At 45.2% G+C, this 20,213-nt stretch overlaps 1 protein-coding gene across 5 annotated transcripts in view; it reads right to left on the bottom strand.

Annotated features, from left to right (window-relative positions):
- Positions 1-20,213, bottom strand: part of FYB2 (FYN binding protein 2) — a 571,085-nt gene that overhangs the window by 273,976 nt on the left and 276,896 nt on the right. The window lies entirely within an intron of this gene.

Here is a 20,213-nt window from a genome sequence, read left to right as displayed (position 1 = left end):
GTCAACTGAGACCTGTGACTTTTTATTGCTGCTTTGTGTTTTCTTGATGCTTTTGCCCTAAAAGTTTAACATTCTTATCTCATGGTTCGTTTAGCAAATTTTTACTGTGTATTTGGCTGTTAATTTTTTTTGTGATTTTTCTTAACTGGTTTGGGAATTGTATTCTCTTTCTGTTGTTCGTCAATATCAGAACCCTTTTTAGATGGCCATGAGGCAAGCAGGAGCTACTAGACTCCACAGCGGGGGTTGAGACATTTAACTCATGATGTCTCTGGCCTGATCTACTATTGACCCTGAGCAACTACTGGGTTGTTCCTAAGACAAAAGTGTACCAGAAACAATAGCACTGTGAGGCCAAACAAGTTCCTAGGGCATCTTCAACCTGGAAATCAATCTTAGCCCTTCTTGCTGGGGTTGCTCTACTGGAGTCTCCAGGGGCATTCCACACTCTTACATTGTAGAGATCAGTAGTGGCTTCTGGTAGTGAGTTGCACTCTGCTTTGCAGGAGCAGCAGTTGGTCGGCTATGGTGCGCCATCCGGTGTCACTGTAATTTCCTTTGAACCTTCTCACAGGTAAGGGGCGATTGTATGGTTTCCGATGCTTTAGTTAGGGCTTGGCCACTTTCAGGTCATCACAGCGGCCTTTCCTCCTGGCACCAGCTAAACCGGATCATGATCCTTGCTCTTCATGGTGGCCCCCTCTGGAATATGGGGCCTCCCAACTTTAAAATGCCCACAGGCTATGGCCTAACACAGCAGCAACATTCTCTTCATGGTGGCCCCCTCTGGCATATGGGGTTACAGACTACTCCACCCATGGGGTACACCCCATTCAGCATGGCAGTAATGATCATTCACAGCAGCCCTCTCTGGCATATGGGGTCACTGAGATGAGTCTGTACACATATGACAGCCTGATCAGTGCAGCAGCTGTTTACTCACACCTATCCATTGGGATCCAACTGACAGGATCCCTCACTGGATATCACTTCCTAAAAGGGATGATCTTTTCCTCATAGGGCACACTGGCCTTGACAAGTGTTATATTGGCTCATGTGCATTCCTGGGCTCGAGTGTTCTTCTGAGGTCATAGAATGTCAAGAGGTCACACAGGGTTTGCGAGGTCTTGGGAGCCAGACGGAAGAGTAGAAAGACCTCTGTTTCAGAGGTGCTTATGCCATGGGTTTGAGTCGTATATAGAGCTTTTTTGAAGACCAATATGGTTTTGCGCTACACTTAATCATTTTGGCGACGAGTGACTCTAACCTTGAAGAACCCAGAGCTGGAGCCACTCATCCCGTTTGTAGCCACACTGCCTTTACGACAGAGGAGTCTGTTACAAAACTTACAATTCTGCAAGTACTTTCATTTTTATGGTAGGTTAATTGGTTTTAAAAAATATATATTTTTATTAAACACGTTGAATCAGTATCAGCTATACAGCAGAGAGGAGTACCATTGCATACACAGTAATAGTTACAAAAGATACATATATACAAAGACTACACATTTGGGAGTACGTCCCTTATGGTGTTGGTGGATCATCATGAAGTGGGGCGCTGGGGGGGGGGGGGGGGGCTACAGATATTGCCTCAGTAATCATTCAATTTGGCCCAAATCAAGGACCATTTTTGGGGGCATCCCCATGCAATATACACGGTTTTCTCTCTGAACATACACCAGTCCATGTCCGCCCTCCACAACGCTGTCCTGGGTGGATGTGCGGCTCCCCACAGTTGTGCAATATTCCTCTTCGCTATCATGAGGCCTAAGGTGACCCAGAGCTTGCTTTTCCTATTCAGGTCCGTCGGCTCCCATACATTTAAGAGACATCTCTTTGCTTCGGGACGGATAGTGTGCTCGAGTGCCTCACTCAGGATATCATGGATTTTGCAACAATACCGTTGAATGTGGTCATATTCCCACAGTATGTGCATGAAGGTTCCTTGCTGTCTGCACCCCCATCTACACTCCCCAGTCTCGGTCTTCCCCATACAGACCAGACCAGGCCCAGTGATGTAAATTCTATACAATATCTTGAGCTGTACAAGTCTCAGTCTGGCTGAGATAGCTACCTCTCGTGGGGAGGCGACTGCTTCCTGCCACTCCTCACCGTCCAGTTTGAGGCCGTCACACTCCCACCTCCCATGTAGTTGCTGGAGAGTGTCTGCAGTATTGTTGAGCGATTTCTTATAAGTCAGTGACGCAGCTTTTGTGGGCAAGTAGCCATCTAGCAGTCTATCCTCTAGGGGGGAGGACTCTGGGTGGGGGGGGGGAAGGGCTGGAGGGGAGGAGGCTAGACCCTTTTGGTAGCTGTGTTTGTAAAGCATGTCGTATCTGCAGATATCTAAAGTATTCTGAATTGGCTAGGTAGTGCTTCTGCTGATGAGTGGCGAACGTGATCCCCTCACCATTTGCCCACAGGTCCGCAATCCTGGAGATCCCGATAAGATCCTACTTTTCGAACCCTTTTGTGGTCCACAGATTACCCAGTGTCTCGGTATCCCACAGGGGGTTTGCCAACATCAGTTTACGCTCCCACCCCAGGCTTCTGTTCACCGCGTGCCAAGTTTGGACCAAGTGTTTGCTCGGTCCCTTCATGGGGGATCGTTGAGTTTTCTAGTTGAGAGTCCTATTGTGGTTTCCTCCCGACAACAGCCATCTATCCATAGCGAATCCCAGGTCATTAAGGTGACAGTAAGTGCAATGATTATTATCTGCGAAGTGGGCGGCCCAGTAATATTTGTTAAGGTCTGGAAGGCCTATCCCCCATCGTACCACCTCAGGATGAGTTTGTTCAGGGCTAACGGGGTCGTCCATTCCATAAATCGGTCCCTTTGCAAACTCTCTATCTCTCTGAAATATCGTGCGGGAATCACGTCTGGGTAGTTTTGAAGAGCATAAAGGAGCGACATCATTTTGAAAAGTGCTGCCCTTCCCAGCAGTGACAGCAGGAGCGCCCTCCAGCTAAGTATGTCTTGCCTTAGCATTTGTAGGGGTGGGAGTAGGTTACGCTCAAATCGAAGATTATGATCGGGGGGACAAAAATATCGAGGTATTTAAGGCTGACTGTGGTAATCAGTATCGGACAGTTTTTGGTTGGGGGGGTTGGAGGTCTACTGAGAACAAATAAGAGATTTACTACACTTTATTGAGTACCCAGAGTATCTGCCGAAGGTTGCAAAAATGTATAGTACGCAGGTAAGTGACATTTTGGGAGAGGTGAGGAATAACAGGATGTTGTCTACGTACAGGGAGATACGATCCCCCCACGTAGAAAACCATCGCAGCCCACGTATCACCGGATCCTTACAGATCCAGGCTGCGAGTGGCTGCAAGACCAGGTCAAAAAGGAGGGGGGACAGAGGACACCCCTGACAGGTCCCGGGACCCAGGGGAAACGCTTCAGATTATTTATTATTAGCAACCACCTGGGCTAGAGGCTCCGAATAAAGGAGTCTTACCCATTGAGTGAAACTAGGACCAAACCCCATCTTTGCTAGTACTGCAAACAGGTATGGCCAATCGATGGTGTCAAATGCCATAGTGACGTTCAGTGAGACTAAGACTGCTGCTTCCTGGATTGTGTCCCGCCTCCCCATCACTCCATGTACCCTGCGTAGGTTCAGTGCCGTATTGCGGTGGGGAATAAAGCCTGACTGGTCCGGGTGTACCAGCCTGCTTATTACTTTGATTAGCCGATTCGCCAGAAGATTAGCTAGGATCTTGGGTTCCGCATTGAGCATATAAATAGGCCTATAGGAGGCACAATCATATTTGGGCTTGCCTTTTTTGTGGATAGTGGCCAGTGTTGCTATTCTCTGGTTCAGTGGGAGTTACCCCACCTTCCTGCCCTCTTTGAACATAGCGCGCAGGTAGGGGGCTAGTTTGTCAAGCCGTAGTTTGTATAGCTCGATAGGTAAACCGTTTGGACCTTGGGCCTTGCCAAAGTGGAGGCTCCTGATCGCTTGTTCTATCTTGTCATCTGTAAAGTCACTCTCTAGTAGGCTCTGGTCGTCTGCCTGCAGGTTAGGGAGTGTTAGGTCTTGGAATAGCAGTTGGAAGTCTTTATCAGTGTATTGTGTTATTGTGCAATAGATTATGTTATAATGATGTGGCAAATTTATCAACAATCTCCTGGGGGTCATTGATGGTCTGTCCTGTACCATCTATCAACTCAGGCACCAGCCTACTTGCCAACTTTTTCTTGTCTAACCATGCAATCAGTTTCCCTGCCTTGTCCCCAAGGTCATATATTCTGCCTTCTTCCCTGCCCATAGCCTTGGCCCTATCAGTAGCTATCCCCTTGTACTCGTCCCTCTCAAGTTTCAGGGTATTGACTAGCTCCTTCATTTTCTCCTTTCATGCCCCAGCTTTCAGTGAGAGTGCCTACCCCCTTTTAACTGTTTAAATGCCTCCCACAGTGTCTGGGAGGATTCAACTGACCCTTCGGTCAAAGGTCTGTAGGAGGGCTTTTTGAATGGTTGGGTTAGGGAGATACCATGGATTAATGGGGGCTATTTTACCCACCCTCTTTTCCCCTATGACCATTTGAACCCACACTGGGGAGTGGCCAGAGATGCCACGGGCCAAGTGCTTGGCTTCTTGTACGTGTGCAATTTGAGAGGCGGGGACAAGGAGATAATCCAGATGGTAGAGACTGGTATGGGCCCCTGAATGGAAGGTGTGCTGGATGTGGTCTGGGTGGTAGGTTCTCTGTAATGATGAGGCTGAAGCAGGAAGTTATCATTCAGGATTTATTCAGGAGAAGAGAGCCGTCCAGCCTGAGGGAAAGACACAGCAGCTGCAACTGCCAAACAGGGAACACTGGGGAGGAATCATCAGTACATAGAACTACCAGAGATGACATCATGTGGAATGCTGACAGTGCAGATCACCACACACCTCCCCCCTTTTTTTTTTTTTTTTTTTTAAGCAAAAAAAAAAACAATCAGAAAACACAGAATAATCATAATAAAATAAATCAAATAAAATCACGATATTTGTTAGGCCTAACAGTTGTTCTTAAGCTTTTCCTAGGGCCACTGTTACCATTCACATCAGAACTTTTCATTAAATCATCATTGATATTAACATTGGATGGAAAAACAGTTACACGAGAAGGATCTCTGGCTACACGAGAAGTGCTCCACCAGTTGCCATTAGACAGTTTGACCGCATTCTTGCGAACTTCTACAACTTGTTGCGAATCAAGAAATTTTGAAAAACCTTTCTTGACCGTAACGGGATTTTTAATCCTGACCCAATCACCAGCACGAATACTTTGAGAGGACTTCTTGCTTAAATCCACATTGTAAGATAGTGAACCGGAAGATTTTTTGTTAGCACATTCCCAGACTTTTTCTAAATCACAACCCCGGTGAAAACTTTTGATCATCCAAAATGGGAAGGCTTGAGAACAAGCTTTCCTCCCTCTCATCAACTCAAAGGGAGAGAAACCTGTGGCAACATGGGGAGAAATTCGATAAGACCATATAAGATCTTTCACAGCTTGAAAAATACAATTATTTGACCTGAATGCAGCTTGCACACATTCAACAATAACTCTATTAAACCTCTCGGTTTTGCCATTACTCTGGGGATGATACAATGGGGTTCTGGTGTGTTTAATACAGCAATTTTTCAGAAAAAAACCCATTTCTTTTGAAATAAATTGCACTCCGTTATCAGTGAGGATTTCTTCCGGACAACCCTCCCTCAAGAAAATTCTGCTTAGACAATCAATGACACTTTTAGAATTGGGCACATTGATGGGTTCAACTTCAACCCACCTAGAAAGATGATCAACAAGAACCAGGAAATATTTGGAAGTATTAGGAAGCACATGAAATGGACCTAGAAAGTCTAGACCAATTTTTTGCCAAGCTCTAACAGGTGGAGGAACAATAGAGTCACAAACACCTTCTAAGACAAGAACTTTGTCACTAGTATTGCAGCGTGTACACAGTTTGATGGCCTCTACAATTTGATTGTCTATTTTTGGCCACCAAAAGTTCGATCTGACATTTCTCTTGGTGATGGTGGCTCCTAGATGCCCAGAATGTGCATCAGCAATAATTTTCTCACGATAGACAGAAGGAGGAATGAACTTGTCACCCCTAACAATTTTGCCATTTTCCAAAGAAAGTTCTGGGTTGATTTTCCAATAAATTTGAAGTTCGTGAGATAGGGATTTTTCTTTAGGCCACCCCTTTTTTATGAATGAAATTACATCTTTGAGAATGGTATCATTTTCAACGGCTTTGATCCAATCATTTTCAGCAAAAGAAATGAAATTTTTGGAGATGTTGGCTACAAAACATTCTTCAATTTCAGTCTCCCAATCATTTTCATCAGGGTCATGTACAGGCAACCTGGACAGACAGTCTGCTCGTTTGTTTTTCCCACCAGGTATGTAAATAGCTTTGAAGTTAAACTCTAACAATTTAGTGGAAAGTCTAGCCAATCGTGCTGTGGTGCGATTGACGTTTCTGCCTGATAAAATATCAACAAGAGGTCGATGGTCAGTTTGAAGGATGAAGGGTCTACCCCACAAATAAGATTTAAACTTTTCAACACTCCAAACGCAAGCTAGAAGTTCTTTCTCTATTACTGAGTATTTCCTTTCAACAGGACGGAGAGTTCTGGAAGCAAATCCTACAGTGAATTCTTTACCATAATCTAGTTGAGAGAGAACAGCTCCTAAACCATATTCGCAAGCATCAACAGTAACGACAGTTTCCCTGTTACCATTAAAAGGTTGCAGAGCAGGAGCATTGGTAATATGTTTTTTTATGAGTTGAAAACCTTTTTCACATTCATCAGACCAGCTGAAAGTGGCACCTTTTTTAAGTAGGAGTCTAAAGCATTCAGTAGTCTTGGCATAGTCTCTCATGAATTTAGAGTAAAACTCACAGAGACCAAGAAAGGACAAAAGTTGTTCCTTATTGGAGGGAGCAGGAGCTTCAATGATGCTTTTGATCAGACCTGATCTGGGCTTGATGCCACATTCAGAGATGCTATGACCAAGATACTCTACTTCTCTGGTCTTGAAAACACACTTGTTCTTTTGTAGAGTTACACCTCTTTGTTCTAGAATGTTAAAAACTTGGTCAATGACTTTATCATGTTCACTCTCAGTTTGGGTGAATATGAGAATATCGTCTTGAAAGACGACAACATTAGAGAGTTCCTTAAACATTTCAGACATGATACGCTGAAAAACAGCTGCGGCAGAAGCCAATCCAAAAGGAAGGCGTCGAAATTGGAATACACCATCTGGTGTTACGAAGGCAGTGAGATGGCGTGAGTGGGGATGTAACTCAATTTGGTGGTATGCTGCTTTCAAATTGAGTTTGGAAAACCAAGTGGATGATCCAACCTTTGTTATCAAATCCTCAATGCGAGGAAGGGGAAAACCATCAACCCAGATAGCTCCATTAAGACTGCGCAAATCCACACACATGCGAAGGTCACCAGACCTTTTTCTAGTAAGAACAATGGGAGAAAGTCACAATCCTCGTCGCCAGTGTAATGATGAGGCTGAAGCAGGAAGTTATCATTCAGGATTTATTCAGGAGAAGAGAGCCGTCCAGCCTGAGGGAAAGACACAGCAGCTGCAACTGCCAAACAGGGAACACTGGGGAGGAATCATCAGTACATAGAACTACCAGAGATGACATCATGTGGAATGCTGACAGTGCAGATCACCACATTCTCCATGTGTCTTCTAGACCCAGGGCCTCCAGAAAGTCCGGGAGCCATCGGTGCGAGGGCCCGAGTTCTCGGGGTGGGTGCCAATCTAGGGTGCCGGAGTCATTGAAGTCCCCTTCCACTATCAGGAGCCCCTGTGGGAAGAATAATAGTATGGAACCCAAATCTTTCAAAGTGCTTTTTGCAAGCCAGGCGGGACATAGACCGACATAAGCAAGTTGTCCCCCCACTGTCCTGCGATCGCTATGTATCGACCCCAGTCGTCCAACCAGGTGGATTGTTTGGGGGAAGAAATTTCTCAGTATTATGCCCACCCCCCTGGATCCAGTGATGAATCCTGAATGGGCCACTAGACTGTAATCCAACCTGATCAGCGCCTTACATAAGTTGCCCACTAGGTGAGTCTCTTGTAGCAGGATCACATCTGGGGCCTGTCTCTTAATGTACTGTAGTACTACACAGCATTTGATCTTGTCCCCAAGATCACTGACGTTCCAACTCAGTATCTTAATGCTCATTTCCCAATGTATACCCATTTGAGCCTGTACAGTCCGTGTAATCCTCTCGATAGAAGCATGTTATACATTCCGATTCAATAAAAACACTCAATTCCCCCAACCCCACTACCCCATTCCCTGCTCCCCTGCTCTCTGGGCTCAAAACTGCCCATGTACTTGAAAAAGAAATGCAGAGTGCCTGTCGTCCAACTGGTGAACTAAAAGTAGAAAAGTAGGGTGTGTGGTGCTCCATTTCCCTGATCCCCATTTACTTTTCATGTGTGGTACCTCCCTGAGGGGGGTCCAGTCTCAGGATCTTACTCAGAGGCAGTTCGAGGCTACCCATCAGTTCGTGTTGCCCTGAATCGAAGTGCCTGTTGCAGTCTGTGTTAATGACAAAGTTTGTCTGAGTGATAGTTCAGTGGCTCCAACAAGGCCCCTTGTGTTTCATGCTTAACACCTTGGCTGCTATTGTTATTCCCCCCCTATGCTGGGCCATAATAGAAATGGGTGTGGTCATGACGAGCTCAGCTCGTCATGAGCACCCTAGAGGTATACCCATGACGAGCTGAGCTCGTCATGAGCACCGAAGGGGTTAAGCTCAATATGGCTGGCATCTCAGGGGAAATTATGCTCCTTGGCCCTCTCCATCCCTCCAGCCACTCAGAAGCTGCCTCTGGAGAGTCAAAGAACCAGGCTTTTTCATCAACTTCTACCCAGAGCCAACCCTGGAACAGCATCGCATATTTCACACCTTTGTCTCTGAGATGCTTTTTTAAGAAAGGATCGCCGTTGTTTCTAGACAGTTTGCGTGAAGTCAGTGAAGAAGGCAATCTCTGCATTCTGGTAATGAAATGGAGGTTCCCCATGTGTTTTGTAGTAGGACGTCCCTATCATGAAAATTGAGCAGTCTGGCCAGTATTGGACGAGGGGATGCTCCAGGTTTCGGTCGCCCCCCAGGGACACTGTGTGCCCTCTCGATGACAAAACATTTTGACAGGCCTTTTGGTTGCAGGTGATTCAGGATAAGATCCTCGACGAAAAGATCTGTGGCCTGTCCTTCCGCCTTCTCGGGTACACCAAGGATGCAGATGTTATTGCGCCTGGTGAGTCCCTCATAATCGTCCAGTTTACTTTCAGCAAATTTCCGAAAGGTTTGCAGGTCACAAATTTTGCTTTGGAGATGTGAGGTATCTTCCACGAGACTCGCCATTGTGATCTCTGCTTGTTTAACTTTTTTCCTGAGCTTTGCCCTGATAAGAGTTACCTTCAAAGAGATTGAGTCCATCTTCTGCAACAGCGACACTCCAACTCCGGTGATCGCCTCCATGAGATCCTTCAGAGTTAGTTCGGGGGTTGCTCCCTCCGCACCCCCCATTGGTTTATCTTTGGGCTGTTGGTCTTGGAGTTTTGCCTCGGGGAATGTGTAGCGGTCCAATTTATTTTGCTGGGTTACTTTTGGGCCCTTCTCCCCCCGACATCAAGTCCCATTTCAACCAGGGCACTGGTGCATTGTTGGTCAGTAGGGCGCAGGGAAGGGGGCTACCTCTTCGCGCCATCGGGCTGATAAAGGGGTGCGTAGTTGCTGACCCCTGGGGCATGTGGCGCAGGCGGTGCAGCCGGGGCTCCTCCTATATGTCGCTGCCAATGATTATTGGATGGCAAGAGTGGAGTGCGCCTCTCCGTTTTGGTGCCAAAGTAGTCATCTCTCCAGGTGTCCCCAACATGTGTGCCTTTCTCCTCTCTGGTGCCCGCGGGACCTGTCCCCGCCACCGCCAAGACTCAAGGGCTGGGCCTGGTCCAGTCCCGCCAGCTGGAGCCTCGATTTGCCAGTCAAATGGTTTATGGGTCCAAACATGGCACGGGGAGTTTCCCAAGCTCAGGCGCGGGGTGACTGGAGTCCCCTCAGTACCTCCCTGGAAAGTGTGTAGCCCCGGTGTTGTCAGTGACCGCTCCTAGGTTCAGAACAACGCTCCAGGCCTCTCGTCCATCCAGACCCCTAGCTGCTCGACCTCTTGTCTCTCTCCGCACCTTTGTGCTGGTGCTTCACCACCCGGCAGGCCTCACCTCCGTGACCTGTCCTCTAGCCAAAGCGGACCTTTCTGTGCCTCTTGTCGCATCCGGAGGGGGCTGCTCTGTTTCTTGGGGATCCCACGTTGAGGTAGCTCGACCCACTCCAGCACAGGCCTAAGCACCGTGGGTCGCACCAGGGTCAGTCTGTCGTCTGTCATGGCGCCTCGGCCCTACCCTCCACTCCACCCGGGGGCCCGGCTCAGCTCAAAGGTGACGGCTGTATCTCAAGCCTCCTGCATCCCACCTACTCAGAACTTGGATTGATTGGGTCCGTGCACCCTTCAACAGCAGAATCTCGCCTCAGGCAGCGGATTTTTGTGGCGGATATACAGGAGGAGATCAGTTACTCCGGAATGACTCTACAGTGCGGCCATCGCGCTACGCTGCGTAGCCACGCCCCCTGGTGGATTAATTGTTTGAAGATCAAGCCCTGCCACGGCCACAACTGGAGCATTTTGCAGGCATTAGCATGGCTGGCATTAGCATGGCTGGTTGGGGCCGCCATTTTGGGTGAGGAAAGGGAGGAAGAGCTAGCATACTAGCGCTAAGCCCCTCCCACCCTCCCGCCCTTTTCTAGATAAAATGGCACCCTCATACAGGAGGCGCAGCGGACGGGCGCAGCGAACGGGCGCAGCGGCGGCGCCGACGGGGCGCCAAAGGTAAGCCTGTCTGCGCCCGTCCGCCACAGGCCGGGACTAGGGACCACACCCCATGCCCAATTACCCACAGAAGATATTAACTGCACTATCTCGTACTCCAGCGCTGAGCTTAGGAGTTTGAACAAAGTAGGGGCAAGAGATACAACACATTGTGCTCGACTGGGACCATATGATGCTACGGGCCCTTTTTGCTGTCGGCACTGTCAATGGGGAAGTGATATAGGGACAGAAGTCTGTATAAAAAATACCCCAACTCTGGCCCTTAAATGCATCTATCTCAACGCAAGATCCCTACCCAAACATGCGATAGAGCTATGGGACTTATTGACAGAAATCAGACCAGACTTAGTTTTTATTACTGAGACCTGGCTCGATACCCACAGCACCCCAGACATCGCGACAGCCCTTCCAGCGGAATATAAAATACTCAATCTTAATAGAGTGAAGAAAAGAGGCGGAGGGGTAGCCCTGCTATTTAGGGAATCCCTTACCTGTAGACAAGAACCGATCACACAGTCCAACAGCCATGAAGTAATGGCATTTTCAGTATCCGTAAACACTAATATTATATTTGGGGGAGTGATAGTTTAAAACCCCCCTGCAAGCACTTTAGATTTTAGTGCCCAACTTTTTACCCAAATACTACCGGTTTGTCTCAAAAACAAGAATATCCTTGTGATAGGAGATTTTAACGTACACTTTGATAGCTGCAGCAACCCATTAACCAAACAGTTAGTGGAGGACATGGATATCCTTCAGCTGACACAAATAATTAATCAGCCAACACATAGGGCTGGACATATTTTGGATCTCATCTTCTCCAATATAGGAGCCATTGACATCGATGCAATTAAACCATTGATATGGACTGACCACTATGATTTTGTTCACTATTAAAGTACCTACCAAACTCTCTAAATCCATGCCCCCATCAACAGCATCAGCTAGGAGCTGGAAAAAAATTTCTGTGGAAAAATTCCAGAATCATTTTTCACAGGTAGCCATAGGAAACACCAATATTAATAATGCAATAGAAGAGCTCCAGAATAATATCAAGTGTGCGCTGGAACACTGCTCAGCTCCGCTCTCTAAACATAAACGGAGAGGCACAGTTTCAGAGAAGTGGTATGGACCTGAACTAAAATCTTTAAAAAGGAAATGTACATCTTGCGAACACAATTGGAGGCTCAATAAAACCCTAGAAACAAGAGCCATATACAAAAGGGAACTTGCGCTCTACAACAAAGCTATTAGGAAAGCAAAGAAAGACTATTTCTCACGGAGGATAACAGAAAGCAAAAATTTGTCAAAAGAACTATTCAAAATAGTCAAAGAGTTATGCAGCCCAGTTAATTTATCAGTGGATCTTACCCCCTCGCAGGAAGGCTGCAATAAAATTAATGATTATTTCTGTGAAAAAATTGATACGATCTATGCCTCTTTTTCCAACATCGAATCAAAGCAACCACAACCTTGTGTAACATCCCTAGTTCTGGCTAGCTGTCCTAGATTCGGCCCTTTCTCAGAGGAGGAAGTGGGCAAAGCTATGTTGGAAGTAAAATCAGGCTGCCCACTGGACCCATGCCCACATCATATTTTCTCACAATTAACATCAACAATCTGCCCAGCTGTAACCAAAGTCTTCAATCTATCATTGAACTCTGCTGAATTCCCGAAGTGTTGGAAAAACGCCATAGTTACTCCCTTACTAAAAAAAGCAGGATCTGATATTCATAACCCGGCAAACTATCGGCCCATTTCCCAACTTCCATATTTGTCTAAGGTGCTGGAGAAATTGGTCAACAGGCAGCTCTCCAAATTCTTAGAGACCTATGATCTATTGGATAGTTCCCAGACAGGGTTCCGGGCTAACAATTGCACTGAGACAACACTCCTGGCAGTGTCAGACAATATCAGAACCAAGGTAGATCAGGGAAAGACAGTCGCCTTGATTCTACTAGACCTCTCGGCGGCATTTGACACCGTCCCACACCACCGACTCCAGGAAATCCTAGCAGCCAAGGGTATCCGGGATAAGGCATTAGGATGGTTGCAGTCTTTCATGCAAGACAGAACACAGTCAGTACGAATGGGTGATTTGGTTTCCCCTCCCCTGAACATCAAGTATGGGGTCCCACAAGGGGCCTCATTGAGCCCAACCCTATTCAATGTGTTTGTCTCCTCACTAGCCGATATAGGGAGAAAGTGGGGTGTTGGGATCTGCTCTTACGCAGACGACACCCAACTAATGATTTCATTAGATGAAGAAGACGACCCTAAGAATAGGCTACTGAACTGCCTGACCGAACTAGCCAACTGGATGCATAGCCATTGTCTCAAACTAAATGCAGACAAATCTGAGATTCTGCTGTTTGGTAGACATACACACCTATGGGATAACAGCTGGTGGCCCACAACTCTGGGCACCGCCCCTATCCCAGCATCAACGGCCAAAAATTTAGGTGTGACTCTAGATAATACCCTGAGTATGAAAACCCATGTATCCACAATCTGTGGCAAAGGCTTTGCAATACTCAAGATGCTCCGGCTAGTTTTTCCATGGATCCCCACTGAATGTAGGAAGATACTTGTCCAGTCTTTATTAATGAGTAGGCTGGATTATGGAAATTCCCTGTTTATGGGAATGGCGGATTATCTGTTCACGAAACTACAAGTCGTACAGAACGCTGCAGCAAAGGCAATTTGCAATAAAAGGAAGTACGACCCAGCCAAAAGCTGCCGGCGTGAGCTTCACTGGCTACCAATGAGACAGAGAGCTATCTTCAAGCTAATGTGCATAACACAAAGCATTGCACAATACGGGCCCTCGCATCCTAAAAAATAAAATCAGATTCTATGCTCCAACGAGGAACCTGCGTTCCTGTACGGCTGCTAGAGCAAGCAACACTCGTGTGAAAACAGCTAGGATGGGTGGATGGGCGTTCTCCCACCTGGCGCCAAATAACTGGAACAAGCTGCCGCAGGAACTCAGACTAACAGACTGTTATTTGTCCTTCAGGAAGCAACTAAAAACATTTATTTTTCCAAAATCTGACTAAACACAATCCCCACTCTGTTATCTGTTAACTATTCACTACTGTCAGGATAGCGCCATGATATCCCATTGGGGATGATTGTTTGCGCTCTATAAATACCATAAATAGAAATTAGCAGCACCTTACTTGAGGAAAGCAGATACAGCCCTGGGTGCCGCCATGAGGGAACCACTTGTGGGAACCCATCTGCAGCCTGCATCTCGCGCTCAGCATTCCCCTGCTGCAGTCATAGTGCATATCGGTGACGTGTTTGTCATGGCTTCGGTGTTAGCGCGAGCACGTCCCGTCATGTTGTGTTTCAACTAGAATTGGGGTGGACACAGCAATTAGTGCTCAATTTCACGTTGTTGGCGTTTGCACGCATACCTAAAGGGAAGAGCGTTGAGAAGGCATTAGCAGTGCACACTACTTTTATTCCGGTAATATGCACATCGCAAATTGCGTATCACTGTGGGGAGACAAATTCCATAATTTTTCCAGCTTTACAGGTGACGGTTTGAATTCTATAGGTTGCATTTATTCTAGTTGAATCTTCACACGCCACAACCCTTCATGGTGAAGGATGATAAGGTGAATAATTTGAAGTGGGAATAATGGAAAGATTTCCTTCACTACATTGACACTTTTGAAAGTAAGGTAGTGACACCGGACAGTAAGAAAAAAATACTTCTGCATTGCCTTGGGCCTAAGGGTCTCAGAGTGTACAATCGTATGGAGAAAAAACACTCTGGAGACTAACAATGTTTACACACATGCCTTGGCATATTTGGATGCATATTTTGCCCCAACAGTGTGTAAGGCCATAGAGAGTCTAGTTTGCAAGATGTACTGTGTGATAAGGGGTAAAAAAGTACGGTCCCTTACTGGCCTAATATTGAGCAAAGATTTTGTTGTGATACTTGCCCTTAACAGGGGGAAACCCCTAACACCCTAATATTTAGACAAAGTTCAAAGTGGTTGTAAGGGCAAGACTGATTTTGTACTCCTTCAGGAAAAAATTCAGTCAGACAACAGTTCATTTTGCTGTTTTTTTTTTTAAGGTGTAGTCGCTCTATCCGTGAAAGTGAGTAAAACAAACAAGCTGACAGCCAACACGTGTTTCACCCCTTTACATGGCCATCCAGCCTGGGGCTTCCTCAGGGCTGTACATACATTCATGGTGAGCAAAACAGGGGGGTAGTGTGCATCCCCGTGACAACAAGTGAGAAAAGAGAGGAGAGATAGGAGGTAGCGAACATCAAAGAAAGAAAGATGGGGCATTAGAAGCATAGCATTAGGGAGGTGAGTTTTTGAGAAAAAGGAAAGGGGCAGGAACACAACAGACAACATGCAATCATTTTATCATCAGTGTAAAACATTGAAACAAATTAGTTTAAGTGAAATTACCAAAGCGAGAGAGAGAAGGGGGAGTGGGAGGAGTAGGAAAAAAGAAAGAAGAAAAAAAAGCCACAGGCAAGGACAAAAGGCACATAGGAGGCAAGAGGCATATGGGGCATTATTGCAAAGCACAATTGTTTCCAAATATTTTATAAAAACAAAGCAGTTCAGATATTAATCAAAAGTTGTGGGACGGTAGATATTGTTGTGCAGTAGCATTAAAAGGTAGTAATTATCATGAGGTAAAGTGCATGACCAAGAGTCAAAACATTGCAATGTAGGTGGGTAGGTGGAGCAACGATTTTTAAGAATTATGGAGGTATCATATGGGCAGACATTAATAGCATCCCGGATGCGCAATGAATAAGTAAGTAAATGACGGAGGCATTATAAACAGGAGTAGCAGTTATTGATATGTCAGAATCCTGCGATCGAAATATAAAAACAGTTTTAGTTTACAATTTATAATAATGTGACATTCATCATTTCAAGTGAAATACGGTTGCATGGGAGAGAAATATTTTGAGAAGAAGGGTTGATAGGTATGATTACATTAGAGCGAAAGAAACATGTGTATGAGAACCAGCGTGTAGGACAGAAAACGGATATGAACGGATATAAAGAAAGAACGTGACATTCATCATTTTAAGTGATTTTTTAAATGCATGAAGTAGAAATTGAAAGCAAAGGATAAAGGGGCATAATTATTGAAGGGCAAAAAGAGAAATTATTTTAGAACCAAGAATGTGTGACAGATACACAAATGAAAGCGGGATATCATTACATATTTTGTAGAAAAAGTTGCGTTGCCAATTAGGGGCGAATCCAAGGGATGTACATGTGAGAAAATAAATAAATAAAGCAATACTTGTTAGTCAGTGGAAACTAACATTTTGTGCAGGTTCTACATGGTGAGCCTCCAGTTATATAGGCACAAAAGTAGCTTTGGGGCTCAATGTTAAGTGGAAGGCCATGTTCAATTGCATCGAGTGAGAGGATTAATATACATTATAAAAGGGAGAAGTGCCTCCCTCGTTAGCTTACAGCAAGATCAAAAGTGGGTCCTGGGCAGAGACGTGGTGTAGAATTAACCATGGGGATGTAGGTAGGTGCACTAGTACGCCGGGCAGTGATGCATGCGCGTCTCAGTGGGCAGAGGTATCAGGTCTTACCGTTGCATTAGAAGATCTAAGGATAAAGTCATCTGTATTGATACGTCTTGTACTTTCTATGGGAAAATGGGGGGGAAAGTTTGGAAAAGGCCTTGCCGCAGTCTTTGAGAGTTTAGAAGGGTGATCAATTAAGGCGCTGGGGGTCCGGGCCTTACCTTGTAAAATAATGGGCATAATGCCAGTCCGGTTGAAATCTGTCATGAAGTGTGGTAATCAGCGTGTAATATATGGCGGACATTTAAGGTGACTTGAACAAGTACTTCCGGGTGGCCAAGTAAAGGGGTGAAACACGTGTTGGCTGTCAGCTTGTTTATTTTACTCAATCTTGCGGATAGAATGACTACACCTTAAAAACAACCAGTGAAATTAACTTTTGTCTGACTGGAATTTTTTCCTGAAGGAGTACGAAATCAGTCTTGCCCTTACAACCACTTTGAACGTAGTTTGTAAGATGTCACATCCATTATTAACAAGTCTGAGCTTACCTCTAGGTGCTCCAATGCTGTAGTGTAAGCTAACAAAATAGATGGTGACAACGACATTGTTAAAATTGTCAAAAATAAAGTTTACCAGAAAAGTAACCAGGAAGGTTTTAAGAAAGAGGAGAAGAATGTAGGGAAACAGAATTCCAGGTCACGAATGTCTGGTTTGAAGTTGAATTGTTATCGGTGTGGTAATACTTCTCATCTACACCATGATGAGGTGTCCTGCCCTGAATCAGAAATGCTCTAAATGATGAATAACAGGGCATTCTACGTGTGTGTGTGTGTTGCAAATCAAAATCTGTTATGTGTATTGTAGAGGAATGTGATCATTCTAGTTCTGACAACAAGGGGTGGTGATGGACAGAGTTTCTGAATTAAGCAGAATACTCTCACCCAGTCAAGAGAACAGGGCTAGATCCAACACCGTTTTTTTAGCTCACTGCACCATCCCAGTTCAGAACCTGGCTATATGCAAATTAGTCTGTTCCTGTCCCAGTGCATGATGGGAACAGGGCAAACCAAACTACCAAGCCAATTCTTACACTGGGAAGGAAACAAGTTTCCGGGGACCGGTTTCTGGCATTTCAGCCGTCGTCGGCCCGGCTTGCTTGAATCCTGATGGTGCAATGAGCAAGGGACTCACATCTGAGTATACCCTTCCACGCTTAGGGTGGACAAAATATTTAACAACAAGGGGTGGTGATGGACAGAGTTTCTGAATTAAGCAGAATACTCTCACCCAGTCAAGAGATCAGGGGCAGTGAGCTAAATAACGGTGATGGATCAAGCCCTGATCTTTGGACTGGGTAAGAGTGGTCTGCTTAATTCAGGCACTCTGTTCATCACCACCCCCTTTTCTGAATCATTTTTGGCCACTATAGGTGTGGCAGGGTATACTCAGACATGAGTCCCTTGCTCACTGCTCCATCAGGATTCAAGCAAGCCGGGCCGACGACGCCTGAAATGGCAGAAACCGGTCCCCGGAAGCTTGTCTCCTTTCTGGTGAAGAATTGGCTTGGTAGTTTGGTCTGCCCTGTTCCCATGATGCACTGGGCCAGGGACAGACTAATTTGCATATAGCCAGGTTCTGAGCTGGGATGGGGCAGTGAGCTAAATAACGGTGATGGATCAAGCCCTGATCTTTGGACTGGGTAAGAGTGGTCTGCTTAATTCAGACACTCTGTTCATCACCACCCCCCTTTTCTGAATAATTCTAGTTCTGATACAGAGAACCCTCATATTCTATGCATACATGAGGTTATGGAGGGTGTAGATGAGTAACACTGGTAGTGGATTCTGGATCTCCTTACACTAGTGGTTCCCAAACTGTGCACCATGGCTCCCTGGAGAACAGTCAACCTAGCCTGGGGAGCCACGCACCAAGCACTTTAATGCATTTAATGTTGAAGGGTCGGATGGCTTCAGTTAAACTAATTAGACTTAAACGCACAATGTGAGGATTTGTAAGTGACATGCCTAAAGCGGTAAAAGTATTGCTTAATTGATGTCGAGGGAGATGACCTCCATATTTCACTGGATCTCCACGTTCCAATACTCCCAAAGTAAGCAGAATATGCCAGATTTATTTTGTTAGACTCATTAATTATTTTTTTTTCCAAATTCATTTAACACCAATGCAAGTTGTCAGGAAAGTGCAGTTGTCCTGTCTATCAAACACACATAGTAGTATGAAGTATTGACATTTGTACTTGATTCATAGGTACTTCCAGTACACGTTTCTTTCAGTACACACACATTTCCAGACAGGTCTGCTCTCTCCTTGAGCACAGGGATGTAAAACACCATATATGACATTAAGGCAACATTTGGACGCAAGAAAGAGGACTGTGTAAAAAATAAAAAAATAAAAATCTGAGGAATTTATTTTACATGCATTCATTTGGAGGCAATTTTAAGGGGGAGACAGCAAAAATAAAGCTGTATGTGGTTTCAAAAATTATGATTCACCCTGCTGAGGCAGGCGTGTTGGCACGTATGACATGGATAGAAATGGAAATACATGCAAATATTCTTCAAGCACAGCAACACTTTGGCAATGGGGCCTACATGCATAGGGATGCTATCTAGCACTGTAAGTGGGATAAAAAAGTTTGAGAGGGTACTCTAAAAAAGGCATAGGCAAAGAAGTGTAACTAGGAATATTTTATTAAAGGCACCGCCTTAGTAATACAAAACACCCTCCGTATATGATTATAATACCTTTATCAGCTTCATCCCAATAATTTTCAGGGAGAAAAATGCGAGTACTCCCGAGGCCGGGCTTACATCCACCTCACCCTCCAAAAAAAATTAACAGTGAGGAGCTACGGGCAATGGCCAATGGTTCAAGGGAGCCGCGGGTCGAAAAAGTTTGGGCACCACTGCCTTACACCATCATCAACAAGGACAGATGGGTGAATTTGTTCCATGTGAAAATATTCTATGAGTTAGAGGAGCCAGACATACACCCATAGATCTTCAAGGGGGAACCTATTAATTTTTTGTGTTACCGTAAACAATTTCTTGAATTTAAAGGAAGGGAAGCAGAATGTAAACTTTATATCTCTATTTCTGGTCCACGCATCCTGGGATGGTGGGACCAGTGGGGAACTGGGCATTCTGCTTCACCCCAATGGTTCAGATCCAGTTTTAAGTGTGTAAAGCAAGTCGAAGGTGTGTAAAGAATTTGCAAGGAAATTTCCTAGGGTTTTTCTGGGACGGTGTTTATTTTCTCTAGTTAAATGTTGATCATGCTCTGTCTTTTCATAATGTTAACAGAGCAATCCCAATCGATTGTATGCATATTATACTTTTAAGTAAGTTGACAATTCTTTACTTTATTCCTTATTTAGTGTTAATGTTTCGATTGCATTTCAATGCTGTTTTTTATGCTGCACTTGACTGTATATGACAAAAACGATAACAAATAAATAAAACTACTTCTCCTTTTACAAAGAAACATTCTGAAATGTCTTTGGCTGGTGATTGTTAGTGTCGCTGGCAATGGTAAAGAGAACTGTCTGCTTTTCTGCACCGATTCCCTTTAAATAGAGGAAATGCTGGGTAAAAAGTGGATCGACACAGGCACCAGGCAGATGTCACTAGGTGATGCACTATCCCACGACTACAGCTTGCACCATTAGGGGAGATGGTGTGATCTCATGGTCATGCACAGGGTCT

This window comes from Lissotriton helveticus, chromosome 1_2 (genome assembly GCF_964261635.1).
Source record: "Lissotriton helveticus chromosome 1_2, aLisHel1.1, whole genome shotgun sequence".
NCBI lineage: Eukaryota > Metazoa > Chordata > Amphibia > Caudata > Salamandridae > Lissotriton > Lissotriton helveticus.
This window is presented reverse-complemented; position numbering and strand designations above follow the sequence as displayed.